The sequence below is a fragment of the Schistocerca gregaria genome, chromosome 1, assembly GCF_023897955.1.
Source record: "Schistocerca gregaria isolate iqSchGreg1 chromosome 1, iqSchGreg1.2, whole genome shotgun sequence".
Taxonomy (NCBI): Eukaryota; Metazoa; Arthropoda; class Insecta; order Orthoptera; family Acrididae; genus Schistocerca; species Schistocerca gregaria.
This window is the reverse complement of record NC_064920.1, coordinates 312,517,019-312,524,141: the sequence shown is the minus strand read 5'-3', so window position 1 is coordinate 312,524,141 and position 7,123 is coordinate 312,517,019. Positions and strand designations below refer to the sequence as shown.

At 40.2% G+C, this 7,123-nt stretch overlaps 1 non-coding gene across 1 annotated transcript; it reads left to right on the top strand.

The window, feature by feature from the left end:
* The first annotated feature begins 821 nt into the window (after positions 1-821).
* Positions 822-892, top strand: Trnag-gcc (transfer RNA glycine (anticodon GCC)). Its single transcript has one exon. It is a non-coding gene; the product is annotated as a tRNA-Gly (tRNA).
* The last annotated feature ends 6,231 nt before the right edge of the window (positions 893-7,123 follow it).

The window sequence follows — 7,123 nt, the reverse complement described above, 5'->3', positions numbered from 1 at the left end:
ATCTTCAAGAATGGTTTATGAAACACATCTATTAAACTTTTGAATATCGCAGAATAACACCTAGGCCTCTTTGCATCCGAGCTTGGAATGATCACTACCTAGATTTTCGACGATTGAGCCATGAGTTCACAACAAGACCAGCGTGGGAAACACGAAAAGATGAGTGTCCAGTTTATCCATTATTTCATGAAATGGCTTTATTAACTGTGCTCCAATGACACCTGGCACATAATACAACTTTGTTGTTGCCCGAAAATGCAATATTTAGCAGCGTGAGCAACACTACAATCATAAGTAATTTTTGACCTTTGTTGTGGCAGGGTTGTTAGAACCTGCAGTGTCTCGTGCTGTGCCGCACGCGTCACGACCTGTTTCTCTCGTGGGCCTCGCCTAGCTGTCACTTGTCGCAAGCCCTATATCCCGTTGGCTATGCCCAGGGCAGTACCGCGGTTGCTATAGCCCAACTGCTTTCCTTTCGCAAGGAATGTACTCGTACGTCTGAACTATGGGAAACACCAGGCAGCGCGCTACTAGTGCATGTTTTGCGTCTGCGTGTATGTGACCAAGCTTAAAGTAGCGTAAACCGATTTAAGTTATTGAGAACATGTGTTACGAGAGAACCAAGAAGAGCAAAGAGCCGCAAGTGTTTCTCTGCAAACGAGTACTCTGCCAGAAAGGAAGAAATTGCCTCAAGAAGACTGTTATACGATAGGCGAGTGCGTGGCACAAGCCGCTGTATCATCTGCGCCACCGCGGCGTCAGCCGGAGTGAAACGTGCGGGAGCGGTGACTCATCAGGAAGGGAAGATAACTTTCTCGTCGGCATCGGTGGTTCAGTGGTAGAATGCTCGCCTGCCACGCGGGCGGCCCGGGTTCGATTCCCGGCCGATGCAACGTTTTTCATAATTTTCTTTCGAATCGTTCCAGAATCACTAGTGAACCGATGAAGAGATATTCGATCATTTCTTGACAGTTTCATTCAAAAAGAAGTCTGTGTTTAATTCAGATCAATTTATTCAGAAAGTGACTTTCTACCCATACATGTATTTGTAGTCCACTCTTCTACTCGTAAAACTGGAACGGTTATTGTTGCAGTCTATCCTCTCTGAAGTTACTAAAGATTTAAGAAAATGTTGTTAATGTTGTGAAATCAATCCAAGGGTAACTATGGCGTCAAGTGAGCGGTTCCGGGCGCTTCAGTTCTGAGCAGCGCTGCTGCTACGGTCGCAGGTTCGAATCCTGCCTCGGGCAGGCATCGGCTGATCAGCTCTTTTACAGCATTGTTGTGACGTTGTCTGTTAAGTTTGTTCGGCCTGCGAAGAAAACATAGGGGCAAAAAATAGCATTGGCTGATATATCTGTAAATCCCTGTGGTATATCTCCTTGTTTCCCCTTATAATTTTTCCTCGGGCCTTAATTGTGAGCTCTCTGCTTAACTGCCAAAACGTCTAACAAAACCGGGACAGGGCGGCTTTCCGTATGTTTGGCCGGACACGACCGTAAAACGTCCTATATGTCCGGCTAAAGCCGCACACTTGGCAACGCTACCAAAAAGGAATTGTGGCACTTCTGAAATAACAACTGTTCTTTGCATGACCGGAACGCGTCAGTAGGAATATTGTTAGCTACGAATACATGCGCAAATTTCATGGGGTACTGGGTATGAGTTAATGGGTAATATCAAAAGGATCATCTGCATGGAGAAGATATCCAGACCATTATTCGAAGAGACGCTATGCGATTAAGTATGTCTTAAATCATTTCTACACGTCAACAGCTAGTTTATCGTTATAAACAACTACTATACCTCAATCAGGCTCCACATTTTAGTAGTCTCAGTAACTTTATACACAGTACAATAGAGGATCTAATGCTCTGAATGAACTCAGGTGTGTTCGGCCATATGGAATATTTTATCCCGAACTTAAATCTATTCCCCTGCACTGAATTATTACAATAATAATTCTGAGCCATTATCGTTTCAGTATTTAAGAATTGATCAAAATACATTCAAATAGTTTCTGGCTCTAATTACATCGTAACGTCCTTTAAAAAAGTATTTATAGACCGAATACTTCAGTTTTAAAAATTGTCTTCAAAATAATGTTTCTCTTTCACAAAATCTGATATGAAACATTTTACATTACCTTCAAAATCAGTGAACTTCTCGACTGTACTACAATTATGACTTACTGTCATAATTAAAAAACTCTTGGAATGTTACATGAGAAAAGTCTGCTATCATTTGACAAAATAGATTCCAGAATTTAACTTCAGGAATACAAAACACACAAAATATTACAAATCGGACATACCAAATCATTCTATACATGAAATGTGATGGAAAATACCTGGTTCCTACATTCAAGAGTCAGTATTATAAAATTCAGCGAAATCCACATTGCTTTTCTGCATGCTTAAAATTGGTTGTACAAAATTTAATTACCTTAAAAATTTGTTCCAGTTGCTTTCCCTTTGAGTTACAGTATCAGTTCATTACTGTTGTCTAATTGCAATGGACAAAGGTCAATATTTGTTAACGATCAGTATCACACCATTTCTCGTTAATCTTATAGCCTCACAAATTAATAGGTCTATTACACACTTTACACTTTTATAGAAATAACTGCTACCTAACGTTTACTGGCTCGGTGTTAGCACAAACAATATCATTCATCACTTCATTCTATAAAAACTGCATTATGCTGCTTCCATAAACCAACAACTCAATTCTCACAGCTGTAAGTCTTACATCCTACCTCCGCGCGCTGCTACTTACAATCGATTCTACCACTCAAGCAAATCTTTGGTTCGTTGGTGTCAAAGATACAATGTCTTCTACTTATTATAACCATTTCGTGTAATTTTTCATAAATTATATTACTAAATCAGGCTCCACATACAAGTGGACCCCTCACAACATAAAGAAATGTTCCTCTGCATTGCATCTGGCAACTTATACAGTAGAATCACGTTATATTTTTTGTCAACTATGTTGCACTTGTGGAGACAGCATTGTTCCAATTACTTATTATCAATGTAGTATGACTGTGAGCACATGATTATAATGTGATCGCGATGACTCGAATGTAAAAGAGATGTGTTTCTACTTTTTCCTTTACTGCCATATTTCATTTGCTGTGATATTCCTACATTGTCGGTAAATCGGCGTTTCAGAGACTTTTACTCATTTTAAATTACATTTTTAAGTACAGTATTTTAAAAAATTGGTTTGCGCGCAGTGTTTTGAAAGGGTTAATTTTGTAATATCTGGTGCCCTTGTGTGCCATTACATAATGGTAAATGGATGGTAAATGGAAACGATGATATGTCATTATTGGCCAGGAGACCATGGTTGAGGTTTTTCCGCTGCCCGGTGCAATTCTTTCTTTTTGACGCCACTTTGTGATGAAGATGATGTGAAACAACAGGAACATCCGAGGGAAGAAAATGTAATCGAACCCAGGGTCATGCGATGTACGGACAGCGACGCTAACCATTAGACCCCGACCTGTGACCTTACGTAATGGTGAAAGTCAGAGCTATATCCAGTCCAGACGATATCCTCATTACATTCTATGCCTAACTTTTTTCCGTGAAAAAGAAATTCAAATGCATGTCGTAGCATTGTGACTCACAAGTTGTGGCAGTATCTCAGGATATTTTCATTTTCAGGCAGTTTAGCGTTATTTCAACACGGTCTTTCTTTTGTTACATTAACTGCAAGTTGAGATAATTTTGAATAGAAATATCAATATTAATTTGTATAGCACCTACAGTACTTTATACGAGGGCTATCCGGAAAGTAAGGTCGAATCGGTCACAAAGTGAACACCACTGTGAAAATAAAAAATGTTTTATTTGGAACGCCGGCCGCGGTGGTCTCGCGGTTCTAGGCGCGCAGTCCGGAACCGTGCGACTGCTACGGTCGCAGGTTCGAATCCTGCCTCGGGCATGGATGTGGGTGATGTCCTTACGTTAGTTAGGTTTACGTAGTTCTATGTCTAGGCGACTGATGACCTGAGATGTTAAGTCCCATAGTGCTTAGAGCAATTTGAACCATTTGAAGTAGAGAGGAGGCAAAGTTTGCACACCAAGCGGCTAACTGAGAGCAGGGAGCGAATGTCACTTGTGATAAGGAACTCCTTCAATTGTGTCGGTTTCCTGGGATGGAAAGGCGCTCTCTTTTCTTCGGAGTGGAACTGCTTCTTAGTTCACATGAGCCAGCATGGTCGGCGGCATAGCATGAAGACGACCAGAGGAAAAATACTTCGCTAAAGATTCACTGGATATGTCTTGCTTCGCAGCAATGATGGCGAGCTTTGTAACTAAATAATATGGTGGTAAAATGAACCCCAGTTTAGATCTCTAGATGGGGGTCATGGACAATCCTTGGAATAAATGAAGGAAGTAAAAGATTTGTTATATAAGAACTTGAAATCTATGCTTTCTTAGCATTTGTGAAATGCTGGAAAATATTTAAAAAAATGAGACAGCTATAAGTGGAGTGCTAAAAATAAGCGAAATAAAATGGTCTGAGGAAATCGAGTTTTAGAATAGTAACTTCATAATCAAATGCCATGTTGAGAAAAGAACTTATTATATAGATGTAAGGAAAATAATGAGTAAAAAGCTTGGCATGCAGATACGCGTAGTACAATGACAAAACAGTTATCATGACAGTACTTAATGAACGAGTTGAGAGAGTAATTACTTTTAGCCAAGTTAGGTAGCGCCGGAAGGTCTGAAAACATAATAAAATTCTGTTAAACCCAAATGAGTTTTATTGTATTTTTATATATTTTCTGCATAACTTGCCTAGAACTTTTTAAAATCTTGTTTACTGGTTTGCGAATATAGATGCGTGTGTACTGGTTTGCGAAGACAGATGCGTGTGATGATTTCACAGATTTTAACCGGTAGTAAAGTGAAGGAAAAGGTTTCCGGTGAACACCGTATTGAATTCCACTAATTTTAAACATTGGCTCACACTCCATCATTCTTTGTCACCGGTGCTGCTAACACATTGTTTGAGTTGCAGTGTACCATCTTATCGGAAGAATCGTTAATGTGAATTCTGTAGTGCAGCGTTCTGAACATTGTGTTGACGACCAACAGCCGTATTTGATTAAGAATGAACTAGAAAGTTCCGATTACGGTTGCGCATCAGCTGTAGAATACTTCAGAGCAAACGGAAATTCGTAATGTGAATACTGTGGACTCTCAGGTACACGTTGTGAGGATTGTGGGAGTGGAGTCGGCGATAAGGGGTTGGCAGAGCATAAAAGGCGCACCGACAACTTATAATGCCCTTGCAGCCAGTCTGCTGAGGATTCAGACAGTTAGGAAGGAGCTCAGTGGGCCGCATTCAGCTCTCGGAACTTGCTAATCACGCTGAAAGCCTCGCCGCTAAGGGGGTTCATTACTGGCGGAACTGGAACAAGAAAGAAAGGCAAAATATGCGTGAAACGGAAACGCAGCCAAGTGATTAACGAGTGAAGACTGACGGTAAGCAAAACTGTAGGATTTTCCATCTCTGTGCACTAACAGAACAACAAACAATAACATGTAATGCTCTGCAGCTCAGTTGGCGTCCTGAACACTGCCTGTCACTTACTACAGCGGATTCTAGCAGACTAAACCGGTATGTTGGCAATATTTTGGCAAAAAAATATCGAACTAAACCCTCATTCCAGCTTTTTGTGCCTTAGCGTCAAAGCGTAGGACAGCAATTAAGGCAGTGAAACTGTATTCAAATCGCGGATGACAATAAGGAGTTAGGCTTTCTATTGTTTCCGTAAAATGCTTCAAAATCGCTGCCATCTGTCTATATGTCTGTCTAACTTAAGTGTTGTGCCTCTAATGACTGTTAGGAAAATCCAACTAAGACATTGATTTCAAAAAAAAGTTTTAAAGCTCACGACAGCATCTCAATTTTGCACGTGTTACATAAAGGTTAATACTTTCTAGTTTAAAATCATTGTTCGGGAATCGTGTAGTCAGATTACGAATCCTTTCTCCTATTTACGCGCAATCCATCATTTATGCCGAGAGTCAGCTGCCGGTCCCGTAAGACCATTTTACATGTGGCGTGCGACCCCAAGCAGCCGCCGTCTGCTGCATCGCTCCATGAGATACACACAAATGCGTTTACACGGTACGTGCGTCTCTAGTCATCTATTCTGAATATCTACTAAGTTTATTGCCAGTTTCCAACAAGCGAATCGACGGCTTAAATTCGCTTTTCGAGATTATCGAGTACTTTATGTACTTTTGTAATAATTACTATATTTAATTTTAGTTTGGTCGGACATTGTGATGCTGTATTACTTGTCTTCATGCAGTTTATGTGAAACTAAATCGCGTACATGTGTAAATAACCTAACCCTAAAAAATGGAAATCATGGACGAACCGACAGGATTGTTACTTTCCTGTAGGGAGTGTTCATTAGTCGATTAAGACGAGTTTTTCGTTTAACGAGAAGACACGTTGTGGCTCATCCCTAACTACATTGTGAATGTTCACGGTAAATGATAACAACGAGATAGTTGCTGGATAAAGATGTATTGAAATCTTTTTCGGAATATCTAAATATACCTTCATCAGAAGCAATAAACACACCTGATCAGGCAGACACCTTCATTAGCAAAACTTTAGGAACATAACTGAGATAAAAGAAAAAACAAACACTTATAACTTTAAGTACCATGAAAATTGCTAAAGTATTACAGGCACAAAAACTTTGTCACTCACTAAAATCACATCCTGCAGTGGAGGAGACTAGAAGATAGTTTTCTTGTCTGTTGATGCTGGTGAGATGCCCCTTTCCTGTCTTGTTCGGGTTTTACGTATTTTTGTTGATTGTTGTTCGCGGTTTTTGATGTGTGTGTGTGTGTGTGTGTGTGTGTGTGTGTGTGTGTGTGTGTGTGTGTGTGTCTGTGTGTGTGTGTGTGTGTGTTTTAAATGATTCTGTTATGTTTTTTTATTCATGACGTCAGATGGTTTCGATTTACTACAACATTTTGCTCGTTTTCGCTAGCATGTATCCTGGTCTTTAATTTGCGCGAGATTCTCGCTAGTAACACTAGTACCTTCTCTTGTTAGACGTATTCCTTAGCGCAAA